The sequence below is a fragment of the Acomys minous genome (assembly GCF_964271855.1).
Source record: "Acomys minous genome assembly, chromosome: 10".
NCBI lineage: Eukaryota > Metazoa > Chordata > Mammalia > Rodentia > Muridae > Acomys > Acomys minous.
Window position 1 is genome coordinate 55049445 of NC_140491.1, and position 19136 is coordinate 55068580.

The 19136-nt window shown below is 41.3% G+C and overlaps 1 protein-coding gene across 5 annotated transcripts in view; it reads right to left on the reverse strand.

The window, feature by feature from the left end:
• The window catches only part of LOC311607657 (uncharacterized protein), a 558074-nt gene that overhangs the window by 414127 nt on the left and 124811 nt on the right, over nt 1-19136 (reverse strand). The window contains exon 1 of one of the 5 annotated variants that reach the window (XR_014782685.1): nt 5247-5367. The exons of the other annotated variants lie outside the window; for them this stretch is intronic. The gene's annotated coding sequence lies outside the window, so the exon portion shown is untranslated. Of the gene's footprint in view, nt 1-5246; nt 5368-19136 lie in introns of those variants that run through there. 5 annotated transcript variants of the gene reach the window in all.

The following is a 19136-nucleotide window of genomic DNA, read 5'->3' on the forward strand; positions in this document are numbered from 1 at the left end:
CTAAGTACTCTACCACCACCTACTTGAGAGTCATCTTTTCTACGTTTTGACTTTGAAACAGGGTCTCACTATAGTCCAACCCTTAAATTTGCCACAGCATATAAAATAGCTGGTATTACAGGCCAGCAATTATTTCTCAATCCACAAACTAGAAAAGAAGGAAGGAGGGAGCAAGGAAGGGAGGGAAGGAGGGAGGGAGGAAGACAAGGAAAGAAGAGAGAAAGAAAGGTAAACGAAAATTTGTCCTTTCCAATTCATTCCATTTCCTTCTTAATGACCTCACACTCTTTCTGCTCACAGTGTGAACTAGGGACCTCACATTCCTGCTGCACACTGTGTGAACTAGGGACCTCACACTCCTGCTGCACACTGTGTGAACTAGGGACCTCACACTCTTGCTGCATACTGTGTAAACTAGGGTCCTCACACTCCTGCTGCATACTGTGTGAACTAGGGACCTCACACTTTTGCTGCACACTGTGTGAACTAGGGACCTCATATTCCTGTTGCACATTGTGTGAACTAGGGACCTCACACTCCTGCTGTACACAGTGTGAACTAGGGTCCTCACACTCCTGCTGTACACAGTGTGAACTAGGGACCTCACACTTTTGCTGCACACCGTGTGAACTAGGGACCTCACACTCTTGCTTCCCCTGGGAGCTTGTGAGACAGGGATTCTCAGCAGGCCACCCCAGACCTACTGAGGACAACTGCATTGTATCAAGATTCATTGGTACATAAGTCCTCGGAGCATTTATGTAAAGTACCCTGAAATACTTTTTAAAAAGGTTTTAAGAATTAAAGCACTGTTGAACCACCTCACAGTCTATCTGCAGAGGCCCTTTCCCCTGGGGACCCTTCTCATCTGACTTTTCACTTCCTATTGGGAGTGCAGGCAAATAGCCTTCATCACACAACCAAGACTTCTTAGACACTGACTCAAACTAATCAGAAAGCAATGTTCTTTTTTTTTCCCCCTTTTAGCTCTGCCAGGAGCAGTGCCATTATCACCTGAATAAAAATAATTTCACTCTCAAGTCTAACATTTAAATGATATAAGATTCCAGTTTAATTAGGACAACAATGTAAAGCCAGCTAAATAAAAAGCAGGAACAATTTTCTAATGGATTTAAATTGCGAGCTTGTGACAGACTATGACAGATGACATATTTACTTTTCATGGGAGCTAAACGAATACCTTAGATAAAATGTGAGCTAAAAAAAATAACAAATTTGGAATTAATTAATCCATTGACAATTTAAAACAACTAACTTTTTCTTATAAAGAAAAATACATCTGTAAAGCCAGTTAGTTCAAATGAAAAAATTCAGCGTATTATTGGAACTTAGTACCAAGTTGGAAATTTGATCTTTCTTCAGAATATTGAAGAAGCTGTAATCAGAATTAGCTGAGAGCTATTGGATCAATGCATGTTGGCATTCCAAAGTGGAGTGGGTGGCTCACCTCTGCACCACCAACACCAGTACCAGCACCACCAGCACCACCAGCACCACCAGCACCACCAGCACCAGAACCACCAGTACCAGCACCAGCAGCACCAGCAGCATCACCAGCACCACCAGCACCAGCAGCACCTCCACCACCACCAGCACCACCAGCACCACCAGCACCAGAACCACCAGTACCAGCACCAGCAGCACCACCAGCACCACCAGCACCAGAACCACCAGTACCAGCACCAGCAGCACCACCAGCACCACCAGCACCAACACCAGAACCACCAGTTCCAGCACAACCATCAGCACCTCCACCACCACCAGCACCACCAGCACAACCAGCAGCACCACCAGCAGCATCACCGGCATCACCAGCACCAGCATCAGCACCAGCAGCACCAAGCAACTCCAAAACTTCAGAACTATTCTCAGGGAGGTCACTGTTATCATTTCTGGTGCATCAAGTTTTTTGTTGCTGTTGTTTGTTTTGTTTTGTTTTTTCTGGCCTGGACAAGGAGCCTTTTGGCAAAATATTTAGTACATTTAAGATCTAGCATTAGATCTAGCATTTCTGCATGACTGTCATTTCCTTTAAAATAGAGAATTCAAGTAGGACTACAGAAACTCAGTGGAAAATGAGGATTAAATGTGCGCATGCTTAGCGACATCTCAGTGAAGTAATGACTAATTACTGTGCAATTGAATACTAATGGAGAGACCCATGAAATCAACATGAACAGGAAATGAACTCAATATGACCAATGGTTCTACAATTAAAATCAAATAAATGCCTCATAATAGAAAGACTTAAGAGAGATGACTACAGCCAGCCCAATTATTCTTCAGGTTACACACACGTTACTAAAAAATAAGCACTATATGAAGGAGAACTATCTGGCTTGATATCTTTTGAAAAGTTAATGTGTCTCTGAAATGTGAATTATAGTATTGTAATTATCTTCAAATTAAAGTATGTAAAACTAGTTCAATAGCAAGGCGCTTATTAAAGCAAATCAGATAAACATGAATTTCAGGAAGGAAACTTGAGAGGTTAACTTTCTGGGACTGCTTAATTAATTAATTATCACTCTGGATGTTTAACTCCTTAGGGCTTGGTAGCCCAGTCAGACAACATCCAACAGAAGCCCCGGGACTTGAAAAACAAGCAACAAAGAAAACAAACAATTTATTAAAGGCTTTCACCCTTAAGCCTGAAGAGCAAATAGAAATTGTTAAGACTTGATTATTAACTTTTATAACCACTTTTTAAAAAATAATGGCATACATATTTCCTTTAGTTCTATGCCATTTGCTTTCTTTTCCACGACCCACTGGCTGCGGGAAGCAGATTGAAATGAACTGCAATATTTTCTCTCTCTCAAAAAAAAAATCTACTCACTTATCAGCTGTGGATCTAATCAAGGTCCTAATAAGTCCATAATGGCACATTCGCTTCCCAGGAGAAACCACTGCCTCTCAGCACTCCAGAAAACACTCCTCTCGCAAGGTGCAACCAAGAGCCACAGCCTCACTGCAACACTCTAATAATTTGATTGGGAGCCCTTAGGCGGGGATAACTTAGATGACAATTAGAGAGCCTTCACACTGCTGCTAACATCTGTGTGCTGAGCCACCGTATACTGATTAAAGGGCTTTAAAAGAGAACTAAGCACTTCTCCATTAGAGCTGAGCCGAGTTCTAATGGCCCTCGTCCTTGGTATGTAATACTTCAACATTCCCCGCTGAGCTTCCTGCTTGTGAGCCCACAGAATGCAAACGCTGGCTAATCACCATCTTGGATGTGTCCAATCAGTGGCTCAGGTGTCAGTGGGCAAAAGGGCACAGTCCTGGGAAGGGAGCGAACACACTATTCATTTCATTGCTCTCCCTGGGTACAATCCCCTGAGTTTGTAGCTACATAGATGAGGTGCGTTTGGTTTTGTTTTTCTGTTAAAATAGGGCGGGGGGGGGGTGTGCTAAGAAGAGGGTCAAAACTCAGAGAAATTTCCATGGTGGGCACCAATTAATGAACGCCCCCATGAATGCGGGCATGCACACCACATCGCTCAGTGTCTTCCCTGCCTTGTTACTACATGGCTCGTGCATGCAAGGAGAACAGAGTGGGGAGAAAGCACAGCTATGGAGCTCGCACAAGCCCTAGCCACTCGTCTCCTTCCCCTCCATTCATTAAGTCCCTTTTGAAGCACATGGCTGCAGCAGATGTCCCTGAGAGAACATTTTGTTTCCCCCCCCACCCCCACCCCCCACCCCTGCATCTCAGTGCAAACACCTGGGCTCTGACATGACGTCCAGTGGAGGCTATTTTCTTTTTCCTTTTTTAAACTTTCCTTTTATTTGGTTTGCATACAAGGCTAATAATGAGGTTTAAAAAACTATACACAATCAGTATACAATTACACTCATCGGGAGCCTGACATGTAATTTCTGATAGACCCGTATAACGATGAGCAGCAAAAGGAACCACAGAGCGCACACAATGTGTGGGGTCATCAGAACACAATGCCAACACAATCTCTGCGTCACGTCTTGTTGCATAGTATTAATCAGTGCAAACATTGTTTGGGAGATGAGAGGGGAGAGAAAGAGCAGTTCCCCAGCTGCTAGTGCTGTGCCATCAGCAGTGACAGTCAGTTGCATCTCACAGAAGAACGTCACTAACAGAGCTCTGGACCAAGGAATGACTCTTGGGGAGCTTACATAAGCTCTTCACAAAATGAAGCAAAATAACAGGCTCTTTCACATAGAACCAACCAGCTTGACCATTTCACAAAAGACACCCCGTGAATGATTTCCACAACTGGCCACATTTAGAAAGTGTATTTAAACCTTTTACAGCTACAGTAGGTGGGTATTTGGTACCCATAGAAGGTAAATGGTCAGTGTTATTGGCTCATTAAAAGGTACAATTTTGACTTTCAGTTCCTGCATACGGAATCATGATTATTTTCCTGTGGCTGTTACAGGTAAAGGATACACACGACAAGGGTTCATTAAGAAAGAATTATCCTGGACCACAACATGACAACTCAGGTCACCAAGAAGCCCAATGAAATACTATCGTCAATACTATTGACATGTCTTGGGAAAAAAAATGAGACTGGAAAATTCAGAAATGTCACAAGCTTTGTCTTCCCTTCCTTTGAGAAGAGCATAGCTTGACCTGTATGGGAGGGGTTGACTACTTCAATTAGGCTTATGCTATTTTCAATAGGACTTCAAATCAGCGCAGTTAGCTGGAAAGCATTTCCTGGCTTTATTATTACTGTTGTCATCCTTAAAGTGCATTCTATTTATTTTTTTAATTCACCAGGAGGGGTGGAGGAATATGGGAGCAATAAAGAAAACGAGCCAGTAACATGCCCTTGGGGACCAATAGTGAAGGGGAAAGAATCGCAGGGGAAGAGGGATGGCAGATGAAAATGAAAGACGTATCTTATTAAACCATCATAATTAAGAAGTAATAGGTATTCATAAAGAGACCCAAGACCAAAGTCCTAAAGATGTCCTCAGTAGCAAGCACAAATGTTGGCTAATAAGTAGTAATCAACAAATAATCTACATTAAAAAGCCATCGGAACCACGGGGAAATGTGAGGGCAGAGACCTGCCTTGTTGCAGTCCGCCCCCTGCCATGGTACATTGTGGGCGGACCTCAACTGAGATTACTCCAGAGAAGATAAAGTAGGGACACTTCTGCAACATAGAGATTCTGGCAAGCACAGGTAAAAAAAAAAAAAAATAAGCATGCAACTCACTCCTCGTCACCTGTGGCTTATATTATGGGATAGTCCGGGCTGCAAACCCCGGGATTACAATTGCTGCCAGAGAACCCGGGGAATCCGCGACTGATGATGAAACTGACCCCACATTATTCATTTTGGCACAAAACAGGAATTAATTGGATAGATTTCCCCTTAGTTTCCGTGCTTCAAGTTAGCTGGACCTAGGAGCACCAAGGAGACAGGCTGTCGGGAAGGAGGACTACGTTTGGTCCTTGGACACCCCCTAGTGTCTATGTGAGCATGAACAATGCTGGCAGCCATGTCCTCTGCTTCTCCGCCGTACTGAACAGAAAGGACCAGAAACAGAATGCAATGCTGAGGCGGAAGTCCCAGGAGCCTCGGGACTGGAAAGCTGCTCTCTGGGCCCGAATGCCGGTTTCTGAGCTCTGTGCCCTCCAAATACTTCCTAGAGTCCTCATTTGTACTATTCAGTGTGTCAAGGATTTTTCTCAGAATATGGCAAATTACACGTGATGCCAGGAAGAGCCTATAATGTTTTCCAAATTCTAATTTTTTTAAAGGGATGGATATTACAGTTAATATAGCGAATGCAAAATAAAAAGGAGAAATGGAGAAAAAAATCTATTTGGGATCATCTACGGCCATCTGTCTTTATATAGACAACTTATGAGTGTTTGCAGAAGCACTGTGATGTATTTATGTCTGCCCCCTGTGACTGGATGTGAGTCCTGAATAAAGCTTGAGAAGACTGCCGGCCACTTGTCTCAGTCAGCGGTTCTCTGTGCGAGACTTCATTTGCGTGATGAAGATATAATTTAAAAGCGGCTTGGAAAAGCTTCCGTGTAAGCGCCTTCGAAGGTTCCTGTACAAATTGTGTGTGACTCTCTTTCCATCTAAGAAAATTAATTTTGGGCATCCTGGGGGGTTATCTGTGGGCTAGGCTTTCTCGGTTAAGGTATTGTTAAAATTATGAAGTACTACTACAGGCTTCCACCACGCTCATCTCAAAAGTGTAAATGTATCACGTTATTATATATGGCTCTGGCAAACGGCCCAGCCTGCCTCCCAGAACTCTCCACAGTTTGCAGGGAAACATCTCGTACATGACTTTGTGAAAAATCTGAGAGCCTTACATTTTCCTAATTTTTCTAGCATTTTCTAAGAACTGGTTGTGAAGCGTGTCTAGTCATTTTAGTGAACACTGAAGAAAGAAAAAGGAGCTCTTCCTTGTTGCATCTCGGATATATCACCTAGGTAGGATCTGGATAATATCGTTTTATAGATGAGGATCCCAAGAGAACACTACATTGGAGATTGTAAAGAAATGAGATACCAAAAATATTTTGGCCCATTCCACAACCAAGCCTGTGAATGAAACTTTTTTTTTTAATTCTTTCACAGGAAATACTACTGTTTTAAATGTCAATGTTTCTGGTTATAGCCCACACAAAATAAACTTACTTGAAAAAGGAATCTTGGCATATGAGAACAAAACCTATATAATTCTCTTGATCTTTAATCCCCATGCCAATGTCTGTTTTAGAGATTATGGCCCCTGACAAATCAGCTTAGTGAATTTTTGGCTGACAAACCTGGCAACACACATACTGTCTGAAATGCACTCCAAAGGCTAAACATTTTTATAATAGCTACTTTACATCGCCTTGTAGGTTTCCATTTCGGACACTAATTAGACTTTTTTTTTTAAGTGACAGTATTAATTTTTGTGATTACACACAGAACTGAGATTTTTATTCCAGTATATCAGGCCCTTCTTTTAATACTTTTCAAGGAGACCAACCACTTTGCCAGCTGACGGGTGCTCCAGTAGGGGTGATTAGGGTCATTTTTTCATGTAAGTGGGAACCACCACTTGGTTGCCATCTTTCACTTGTTCATTGGCTCATCATATGGTCCTTTATAATGGGGGTTTGTCATATGTCATAAAAGAGTGCCAAGCAGCCAGGAAATAAAAACACAAGGCAGTCCTCCCACCCTGGCTGGTGCAGTTCTTCAGACTGAAAAAAAAAAAAACTTCCTTTAATAAAAGTGACCCAACATGGGAAAAGAAAGAGTTGGGAAGGATTTAATAAGAATCTGTGTTTTCTCTAAGAAGATATCTTGAGGAATAGGTTCTAATGCACATGGTGAGGACAGTCTTTAAACTACAAAAAAAGACGTAAGTGCTCATTAGAAATGGAAAAAGTCCTCTTGTCCTTTCCTATCCAGCTAAAATTTAAACCCCACACAAATGTAACATGCTGTCCCTCGGGTTTACTTATCACAGCTTCAGTTTCATTCCACATCAAGCCCCGGTAGTGAATACCAAGTCATCAGCAGTGGCCTCGTGTGAACTGTCAAATGACTGTCGGACGCAGATGGATGCCACCACCACACCTGAGTTCTTTTTTTTTCCTCCTTTATTAATTTATTCTTGTTACATCTCAATAGTTATCCCATTCCTTGTATCCTCCCATTCTTCCCTCCCTCCCATTTTTCCCTTATTCCCCTCCCCTATGACTGTTCCTGAGGGGGATTACCTTCCCCTGTATATGCTCATAGGGTATCAAGTCTCTTCTTGGTAACCTGCTGTCCTTCCTCTGAGTGCCACCAGGTCTCCCCCTCCAGGGGACATGGTCAAAGGTAAGGCATATTAGCCCAAGGGGCATGTCCCACGAAAGCCTTCACTTACCAGGAAACTGAGACAGAGGGGAAGACATTCTAGTGGGACTCTAGATGAGAGAAGCATGGGAGAATGGCAAAGTAGAAGGATCCAGAGGGTCCTAGAAGCCTACAAGTAGAACATTATGATAGGCAGATTTGGGCTCAGGGGTCCCGCTCAAACTAAGGCACCAGCCAAGGACAATACAGGCGGTAAACCTTAAACCCCTACCCAGATCTAGCCAATGGACAGAACACTCTCCACAGTAGAGTGGAGAGTGGGATATTACTTTCTCACACCTGAGTTCTTAGCCCAGGTCTACCATCTTGGGAAGAGATGGATGAACATAAGAAGATCTCAGATTCCCTTAACATTACAAGCAAAGAGGAAGACCGATCTGATCCCTGGGTTTCCCCAAGAAAGAAGAAGAATAAATAACAGAGGGAGTCTGAAAATATTTCATGATTTAAAGACTAAATACGAGGCCTTGCAGTTTAACTTGAAATGATGCTTTCTGTTAACACTGCCGTCTGTGAGCCGGTGAGGTTGGCACAGCCATCTGCAGTGTGCAATTTCCTTCGGGATTTTCCAAAACTATTAGTGTGTAGCTGCTCATTTTGGTGAGACGTATCAGATGAAAAGCCTCCTCCTTATTTGCTTTTAACTGATGAGTTACTGTTTTCTTCTAAAAGACAGCGCGCAAACAATAGTCACAGCTGCACCTGCTGGACCGAACTCTGTAATACCTGTTTGATGAAGGATGATGCATTTGTGTCTCTCTGTCAACCTTTTATATTGTTTTGTTGTTTGTTTGTTTGCAGTGGTACTGATACAATTCAACATTACAACTCATCATTGTAAATGATAAGCAAACAGCACTGAGTTAGATCCCCAGACCCAGAATTTTCATGTGTGTGTGTGTGTGTGTGTGTGTGTGTGTGTGTGTGTGTGTGTGTGTACAGGTGATATATGTGTGTCTGTGTGCACTGTGTGCACATGCAGGTCTACGTGGCTCTCTCTTCCTCTACAGTTCCCCACCTCATGTTGGGAGACAGTGTTTCTCACTGAACCTGAAATTCACTGTCTCTGCTACACTGGCTGACCAACAAGGCCCTGAGAGGCATCTGTCTCCATCCCCCATTACTGTGGCCACCAGTGCACCAACTTTCACAAGGATGCTGCTGGGCGTTGGGACTCAGGTCTTCTAATCCATCTCCCCAGCTCTTGGATTGGCTTTGAAGTGTAATCATCTTAACGCCTTTCTACAACTGAAGCACGTTGACTTTACTTACATCACTGGGATCTAAGATCCCACTCAAGTGTGACAAACTAGCCCTAGTGGGAGGACCACTGAAAGCTAGACTGTGTGAGGTGTCTACCATAATTATTGCACAATTTTAAATAAAAGCCTAAGACATAAAAGCCTAGCAAAACAAATTTTTTGCTTGATCAAGTTATTAACCTTTGTGATAACAACAACAACAACAACAACAACAACAACAACAATGCCCTCTCATTATTCCTCAGGAATTAGTGTCCCACACAGGACCATTGTCAACAATCACCTCCTCCTCATGCCCCTTCAAGAAGCTCACTGAGCAGCAGACCATCAAAGAAGACAGTTGCAATAACTTAAATCTAATTTTTTCTAACAATTGCCTCACTTAACTAAAAGTAAAGACAGAGTGCAGGAGACAATTTCCTCCATGGTAACTGAAACTTTAAATAATTAAACAGTTAACTTTATACTTTAAAAAACCCTGCAAGCACTGAGGACTCTTTACTTGCCAAAGTCAAATACGTCCATTGACACAAAAATTAATAAATAAACAATGAGTTACATAAACAAGTCTTCAGAATTAGGTTTAGAAGTCCACCTCATAAACTACAGTTAGCTTTTAACATGATGCCTTAGTGAAACTCAGCTCTAAAATTTTGATCAGGGAAGTTGCAGCTTTCGTTTGCTTGCCTTGGTTTTCTTTGTTGCTCTTCTGTTTTGAGGGCAGAGTCTCACTCTGTAGCCTGGGCTGGCTTAGGGCTCACTGAGATCTGCCTATCTTGGCCTCTGCCTCCTGAGTGCTGGGATTAAATGCATATGGCTCTTGCACCCAGCAAACTGCTGCTGAGGACTTTTATCCCACCCCCTTACCAGCAAGACAAATGAATCCAGGAAGCACCAAGTCATAAAGCCCACTTAGGGGGGCTCCTCTTTTTCTCAACAGGGGAAAGTATTTTTTTTTCATCAGAGTCCTATTTGAAAGAACCAGACATCCAACAATTGCTCACTTTTTGCAGCTTCACCGTGGATATTCATTTCTGCCTGATGAACAACTTAGATTACAAATGACGCCTACCTGTTATGAAGCAAAATTTATTTGTTATACCCCTGCATCAAAAAAAAACCACTTATCTAACTTCCTTAACAAGTTTGCTTCACTGTTTGTTAAGTTGTTTTCTTGTTTGTTTTTTTAAGTTGGTTGGTTAGTTGGTTTGGTTTTTTTCCAGAAAAAGGAGGAAGCACAAGAGAACATTGGGACTGATGTGGTCTCTAGTTTTCCTTTTGAGTTTAAAATCATAAACTACCAACTAGTGTGAATCCTTAGCCATAGCCCGTCATATCTATTGTGATAATTAATATAACTGTAAATGCCACTGTCGTTAAGACTGTTATCTTGGTGATTGCTGTTGTTTCTGACAATGCTATTAATAACATTACTATGTTGATAATGATCCGAACAAAAAATGTTAAACACAAACAGCGCAAGGCATTGCCTCATACACATACAGGGATGAGGCCCTTTCTATGGACAGGGCCGGGCAATCTCAACTGCAAGAGCACCTGCACTGCATGGGAGAGCACGCCACATATTGGATAGGATGAGGGAATATTTGCCAAAGTGCTGGTAAAACTGTTCTGTAGAAATTCTTCATATAAAACATTCAAGGATGAGAAATCTTTGGTGAGATAAGACCAATGTATGTTAAGCTAGAAAGAAGCAAAGATTTCAATTTTAGAATTCTAAATGTGTGTGTGTGTGTGTGTGTGTGTGTGTGTGTGTGTGTGTGTGTGTAACAATAAAGCAGTAACTTGGAAAAAACTTTATATCCCTAATCTTATTACAAAAGTAATAAACTCAATTATAAAAAAAAAAGAAAAGAAAAAGGACAATGCAGAGTAGCATAAAGAAGAAAATAAAAAGCATGTGTGATACCATCAATGGGTGGGTAATTTGGGTAATTTAAATTTTGAGTAATTTATTTTGTAATGGGGAAGAATCCTGATTAGAACAATTTATCTAAGTGCTTTTCAAATATCCCATCATAACCCATTAGTGGAAGGTACAATCAGTTGGGGGGGGGCTACTCAGCATTCTTTTTAGAAGAAAATGCAAGTTTTGTAGCATAATAGAAGTTTTCATGGAACTTTTATTCATATATATATATACATATACATATACATACACACACACATACATATAATGCACTCGGGTACAAGGTTATGTGCAATATGAATTTCTAAATGTAAGTCACAGACAAGATACTGAGAGTAATAACTAAAACTTTTGGTTTTTATGGTTGACATGATTTTAGGTTACATATCCAAAAAATAGGAAGGCATTTGTATACCATTTTAATAATATGATATTCTCCTAATAAACTTAATATTGGCAAGAAAAGTCTTTAAAATGAAATCATATTGGGTCAGCAGTGGAGGTGTCAACTACTTTCACTTGGCTGCATGGATGGCATGCACCCATGAAACAAAAAGACATACTACTGTCAACCCTAGAGACCTCACTAAGCAGAGCATCATCAACCAAGCAAGCAGATCATCACCAAGGCTCGGCTGTGATAAATGCCATGGTGCTCAGACAGTCCAAAACAAGAATTTAGTCCAACTTAATGAAAAATAAATTTCAGGAAGTACCTTGACTCGTACAGCTTGGATCCAGGAACCCCAGGGATATAAGGGAATGAAGAAAAGACAGACATACAGACACACATTGATGAAGCTGGGATCTCTAATCACGGACACTTAGAACCTGAAGTGTTTATTTGGTAGAACACGGAGGCAGGCCTTAGTTTGTCTCTGTAGGTTAACAGTCTCAGTTTAAAGTGTCCAGGAGGAGGTAGGTATTGACCTTGGCACACATTAATCAGTTGTTTATAAACATTTATATGTGAACTTTGGAGCAAATCTTTGGCATCCTTCTTGAACCTGGCTTTTGCCAATTTACTATGGAACCACTGGCTTTGGAGTCTTTGAAAGGTGGTACACATGTCAAGATGCAAATTCACTCAGGACTTCACTCACTTGGGCCTTCCCCTGGTCCTCACAAGGAAGGGTGTTTTGAAAGATAAGATCGATGACATCAAGGCCTAAGAGCACAGAAGGTAAGGATGCTTGGAATAGGAACATAGGCAGGTGGGCTAGCCCATTTCGTACTGATGTAACAATATGCCTGAGACTGGAGGACTCATAGTGATGAGAAAGGCATCCCTCAGATCTGGAGATGGGGAGGTCTGAGATCAAGGTGTAAGAATCTGACAAGGGTCTGGTCGTTGTGCTCATGTGTGACAGAGAGACCAAACTGGCCCCTATTATAGCAGCATTAATTTCTCTGTAAATCCAGAGTGCAGCTGACCCAAACACCTAGTCAGGCTGTGCCTCCCAATACTTTAGGGAATTCTATTTCCAGCATATGAATTCGAGGAGACGCATTGGGAACAAAGCCGATCATCAGCACTCATGCACCTTTAAATTCACTTACGTCCTCATTTTTCATAAGGATTTCTTGTAGGACGAGAAGCTGAATACAGAGGGGCTGCATAACTCTATGCAAGTGACCATGCATCACCTGTGGTGCTAATATACCTTCATAAGGCACTAGTGCATCCCTTACAATTACCATAGCCGACTATGGTCTCTGTGTAGTGCGCAAAGGATTGAGATGAATTTTACATGCATCGTGTATGTACTGGCAAGCACACATAAGTGATTGGCCCCAAGTATGAATTCTGAAAACCGGATTAGAGGCGCATTTTAAGCTCTTGTTCTCTTTACTCTAGAATTACTTTGCAAGTCATTAGATATTCAGCATTAGGACTCTAATTTAAGGAAAATTAAGATTTCTTTTTTTTTTTTAAAGACATTTAATTTAAGCAGATATTTCTGAAAAGCTCAACCATTTTAAGTATTATAGCATAGTAGAAAAGAAGATAAAATAAAATTAAAAAGTTATAATAGGTCTGTTGTTTTACTAACTGGACATGTTGCCACTGCCTTCTAAACATTGATGTTTACACACACAGATCGACGCTGCTCTCAGCTTTGCCTAAAGAAATTCCTTTCTGCAGTGGGCATCAGTTAAGGAAGAAGCTCCCAATGTGCCTCAAACCTGATCATAAGCGACCATTGAGTTCTAAGCCCCAATTAGGACATCTCCATCAGCCCCGCTTGCCTGAAAGCTCAGGGTGCATTGCAACAAAAGGAAGATGAGTGGAAAGCATGTAAAAGCCAGGGGCTGCAAAGAGTGCTGGGAAATTCTGTCTTCTCCTATGCACATCATACGCCCTGCACAAGACAAGACCAGGCCAACACGGTCAGTCAGCACTTCAGGGGACAGTACTGCAACACTAGGTACAGTTGCTGAACAACAAAAGATATGTTACAGCGCTTTAGGAGAAGAGGATGTGAGGATGAGAAAAGGACATGTCAGGAGCTGCCTGAAGAAGTGGGAGGAGCAACCGGGATGGATAGCATCAAGATACATTTTATGATTATGAAAATGATAGGAATATAGAAGGATATCTTTAAAAACATGTTAAGTAAATTTGATCTTCATAGTATAAAATATGTATTTTATATTAAAGCCATATTAGGAAGTTTTCTCCGACTGCCATGGTAGCATATGCCTTTAACCCTATCATTCAAAGAGCTTAGAAAGGGGGTCAAGAGTAATAGACCATCCTGTGCTACACAGGAAGACTGTGGGAATCACCACTATAACCTCAGCATAATAATAATGACATTTTCTGCTAAGCATTTTAGTAGGGCTTTCTCTCCCTAATGTTGGCTACCAAAAATTAATTTTCCCTTTAAAACTTGATTCTGCATAGTCACAAATGCAGTTGGGCTGGTACTCATTCCTTCAACTGACACAAATGAGCATGTGCAATTATGATTTAAAATATTATTGAGTTAACTGCATACTAAAGAAACCCCTCCAATTTCTTTCCTGCAGACACAAGTATGATCTTGTGAAACTTAAATATACTTCTACTGGCCAGCTTTGGATGCATTCCTCCACGCATTAGATAAAAATATAAACTTACATCATGGAATGTAAAACTACAAAGCTCTGGTGCTTGACAGTTTTCTGTCTTTATCTCACTAGCCCTCAAGTGTTATGTTCTGGCCACACTTACCAATTAGCTGCTCCCACTTGGGCCATAACCAGTGTCTGTTCACATATCAGAAACAGCTCCTATCACTTCTTAACTGTGATTTTTAACTTCCCCCAACTTTTGGTCTCTACTTACACGTTCCAACAATCCAGGGACACATACCTTCTCAGTGAAAACACCCTGGGGTTGGTCCTTGTAATACAGATCACAGTCGATGACAGTGAATACTTTGTATGGATTCTATGTTTAAATTGGTGTTCCCTAGTATACTGTCAGCCCCCAAGTGCAAAATTAATGTCCAGTTCCTCATAACACAAACATAGAGCTCTGATCTTTACATATCTATAGAATATGTTCACCTTAGTTACAGTATTCCTGTTCATAAGTTAACTTGGCACTTGCCACTTAATTTTCCTGAAATCAATTTCATCGTCTAAAAATGGCTACAATGTTACCTTCCTTAGGTAGTATATTTAGATTATGGAAGTGCCATGAGCATGTGGCCTGGAATAGAATGGAGCCGATAAATGAACTCAGTTCTAGCCCAGTCCGCTTGGCGTGGCCTCCGCGCGCACATCAAACTGGCCAAAGTAAAGACATGTTCACAAATCTGGCATCCCCGGCCATGAGTTTACTTTCCCATCCTACTCCCCAATTAAGAGAAAGCTCATTTGGAAGCTTAATGGGGAGTGTCGCAGGTTCATCAGAGTTCAGATCAGCAGTCTGGAGGGAAGCTGCAATAATCCATGACCACAAGCCAGTTTGTATTTTTCCACTAATAAAACTCAAGAATGGCTATGTTTAAATGAAATTTTGCAGGTCATTAATCCATCTTAAAGCCTGCCTCTTTGGGCTGTTTAATTGGGAAATAGTAGTGGAAGATACAGATTAAAAAATCTGGACTTTTGTAGTAGAAGATGGGTTGGTAGGCTGTTCGCAGCCTGCGGATTTATTAAAGAATTTCTAAATGGATTAAGGGGAAAGCTCTAAAAGCCGCCACTATCATCTGTCTACATCAAACAGGATTTGGATGATAAAAACCTACAATGATTCCTACACAACGCCAATCCCGGAGAAGGAGGGGCTCTCCTTGATTTCAACCTGTGTACGTGACAGCTTTGGGAGAAGTGCTTTGCTGGGGCGGGGAAAGAGGTAGGAACCTGACAGAGGAGGAGACAAAGACTGGAAGAGGCATCTTAAAACTGTCTAACACTCGCACTTCAGCAAGGCACCCTCAAACTGCTTGCCTCTGGTTGGCTAACAACGCACCAAACAGCACCATGGGTCCCCACATTGGCCACAAAAAACAAAGGAAAAGTTGAGGCCAATAAATCCAATTGTCTATGACTTCCTGGCCCGATGCTGATGAGAGCTAAAAGGTAGACTCTTGGTACTAAATGTGATCAGCTTGAGATTCGGGCCACGCACAACGAAGTGCTCCTGATCATCTCGACACAGACTGCAGGCAGCTGGCTCTCTGCTCTCTGTGTGCCTACTTTCACCCTTTTGGAGGGTCTTCTGCTCACTAAGAGCCTCTATGCCAGCCCTTTGGTCTTTACTCCTTGTTTTAGAGAGATGCTTTTTCTCTGGGAGGCATTTTGGTAGCTCTAGAGTAACGTGGCTGTCGTGCTTTTGCTGGCTCTAGTTGTGCAAACCACAAAATATCTGCTCTGTGGTGGCAGCCTGGGAGTGCCAGCTTAGCGGAGTAAGTGAAATAAGAAATACCTTCCAGACTTAATAAATGACCAAAAGAAAAAAAAATATAGAACGAAGGCTATGTAACTGTGTGCATGGCAGATTGCTTTAGTTGCTATGGTCTGAATTCCTAATGCCCCCACAATCCTCCTTTTTGTTAGTTTTTCTTTATTCCAACCAGCCCTCTTTTTTTTCCTTTCCTTTTCTTTCCTTTTTAAAACACATTCACAATGAATGGCATATACCTATGTTCTCAAGGACTCTGGAAGCTGAGACAGGAAGATAATGTGTTCAGGCCAGCCGAGACAGAGAGACTGTCTCAAAAATCAGATGTAAAGAAATGACACAAGTTGTTGGACGTAGGTACAGTCTCCAGTACCAGAAATAAGAACACCAAAAAGGGAAAATCATAACCCTGCACTTAAGAAAAGATGGCTGTTTATTAATCTCACACATGAGTGGCTGACTGGCTCGGTAGATGGACACATGAATAGAGACAGTTATTTCATAGATGCATATTGTATACATACATATGTAACATATGATAAGTTATCTGTGCAGCAGGCTTTCCATGTCCAACAGTGGATACCTGGCACTGAAGATAATACTTAAACCCATATACACTATTTTCGTAGACTTCTATGATAAAGTTCAATTTAAAAATTAAGCATAAGAGATTAACCATAGCGTTTCATAAATCTTAGCATCATCGACATACTTCTTTTCTTTCCTTATTTAGTCCAGAACTTTCACTGTTTCAGTTAAACAGAGTATTCCCCAGCTTTCTGTGGGCACATGTGAACCACAGGCATCACTGCTTTTGCTGCTGGGGCCATTACTCAATAAAGTAAGGAGAACTGGAAAACACTTCCTGCATGCCTGAGACAGTACATCTAATGCCATCATGGAGGCTGCTAGTAATTGGGAGGTGCATACTGCACGGGAGGGTAGTGCTTACTGCATATATATTCTAGACAAAGGGATGAGTCAGGTCCCAGGTAGGATAGTGCTGGATCAGACAGAGACAGTGTAGAACTCACTATCTTGCTCAGAAGAGAGAGCAACATAAAAATGACACTAGTCCTGGAATCTTCCTTTAGAAGTAATGATGGCATTTTTGGCCACAGTAACTGACATTACAGAAAACTAAATGATAAATAAAAATGACTTCTATATATTTAATGTATAGTCTAATACATATATATATATATGTATGTATGTGTGTGTGTGTGTGTGTGTGTGTATATATATATATATATATATATATATATATATATATATATATATATATATATATATATACTCTTAACAAATATATTTAGCACATGCATTTTATATACATGCTGAGGTTTGGTGCATAAAAGGAGAGAGACGCTAGTTAGTAGGTCATGAAAACCCAAAGCAGAGCTGGAAACGATTAAATCCCCAGCCTTTTCACATCCATGCTGAGGTGAGTGGCTGGTGTTCTTCAAGCACATTGATGAGCAAGTTCACAGAGGTTGGGTTGAACTGTCTCATAAGATCTGCAGAAGTCTGGTGACTAACGGCAGCTCTGTCCCCTTGCTGCCCTCCTCTGCCTTACTGGGGTTGTACTGACTCACCATAGAGATGGTGACTGAGTAGTGGCTGTGATTTAATATTGTCACTCACAGTAAGGACACAACTAAAAATGTCCATGGTCAGGATACTCAGGAAATACCACATTTCTACAAGGAAAAAGAAAGACTTCCAGAAAGGTCTTTAAAGTTAACTCTCAGTCATATTTCTGCTAACAGGCTAACAGCCACTCCGAACAACCATCAGCCTGTCTCCTTTTTTATTTTTGTTTTTCTTTCTCCCATGTGCAGGAATAGACTTCACCCACTGGCTTAAGAAGACAAGTGAGAAACAGAAGGCTTGATTTTGTTTCCCCACCTTTCTTGGGAAAGTTGGGCTCTTGAGTTTCACAAAATAGCCTATCTCTGCTCTGCCCTTTGTTTCTAGTTTTTCTCCTAGATACATAAGACTGAGATTACAAGAGGGTTTCCTCCCTGACTGGAGGCTTCAGGCCAAATTGGGATTTACAAAGTAGAACTCTGCATGGAAGTTGGTTTGTTCATCTAAATATGAGTGCAGGCATTCTTCACATAGTTGTAAGGTATGGGATTCTCCTCCGGTGCTGAAGCCACTGCAAACATTACGCCATATTACCGCTAGAAACAAACAGTAATTCTTCTTCATTCTCTTGAGTATCCCTTTGTGATCCTCCCGCCTCTTCTTCCAGGCTGATCAGTGAGACAGAGAGAAAGACATGTTCTGGTATTCAGCGGGCACTATGAAGGGCATCAGTGAGATTTCTGGATATCAATAAATGTTTTTGCTTTAATATCACCTCTTTAAAAATTCAGGCTAACCAGTTTGAAGGACAAGTAACCGTGTCATGAATTTCAACTTATTAGCTGTAAAATATACATACAGTCTATTATAGGAAAGGCATTAAAGTATAATGCTCTGACATCTAAGATTAGCCTATCACCAAAACATGTCAGAGAATTCAGGATCATATATATGTATGTATGTATGTATGTATGTATGTATGTATGTATATATATACATATATAATACATACCTATATATACATATATAGGTATGTACATATACAGGATGCCACTTGCAGAAAAATCAGGATCGAGAAATGAAAGCTTGTGAGACCACATGTTATAGACAGCATTAGTAGAGAGTAGATTAGTGAGTATTTTCCATACATGAATCAACCCATTGCTAACTGCGACCTCTGTAAGTCACTTATCATGGTGAAGGGCGCAGCACAGTCTCCTCTCTGTTTGGACGGCTCATTCCGTGCTACAGCTAGCTACCTACAAGGTAAATTTATCGATGACTGGCTGTCCACCTGTGCCTGATCATTAAATATAAGTTGAATTATTTTAAAAATCTGGGTTCAGGCAAGCACGTGGCTTCCTAAAGGAGGAAAAAAATAAAAGTAGGTTTTTTTTTAAGTACAATTACATTGTGTCTGTTTAATGTCTGATCCCCTCGGTCCCAATAATCCTCCCTGTAAGCATTTGTGAGGTAGTTTGTGGACATGCTGCAGTCGTATACTTGTGTGCAAAAATCAAACATAAAAACCTGATCACATGCTCACAGCTG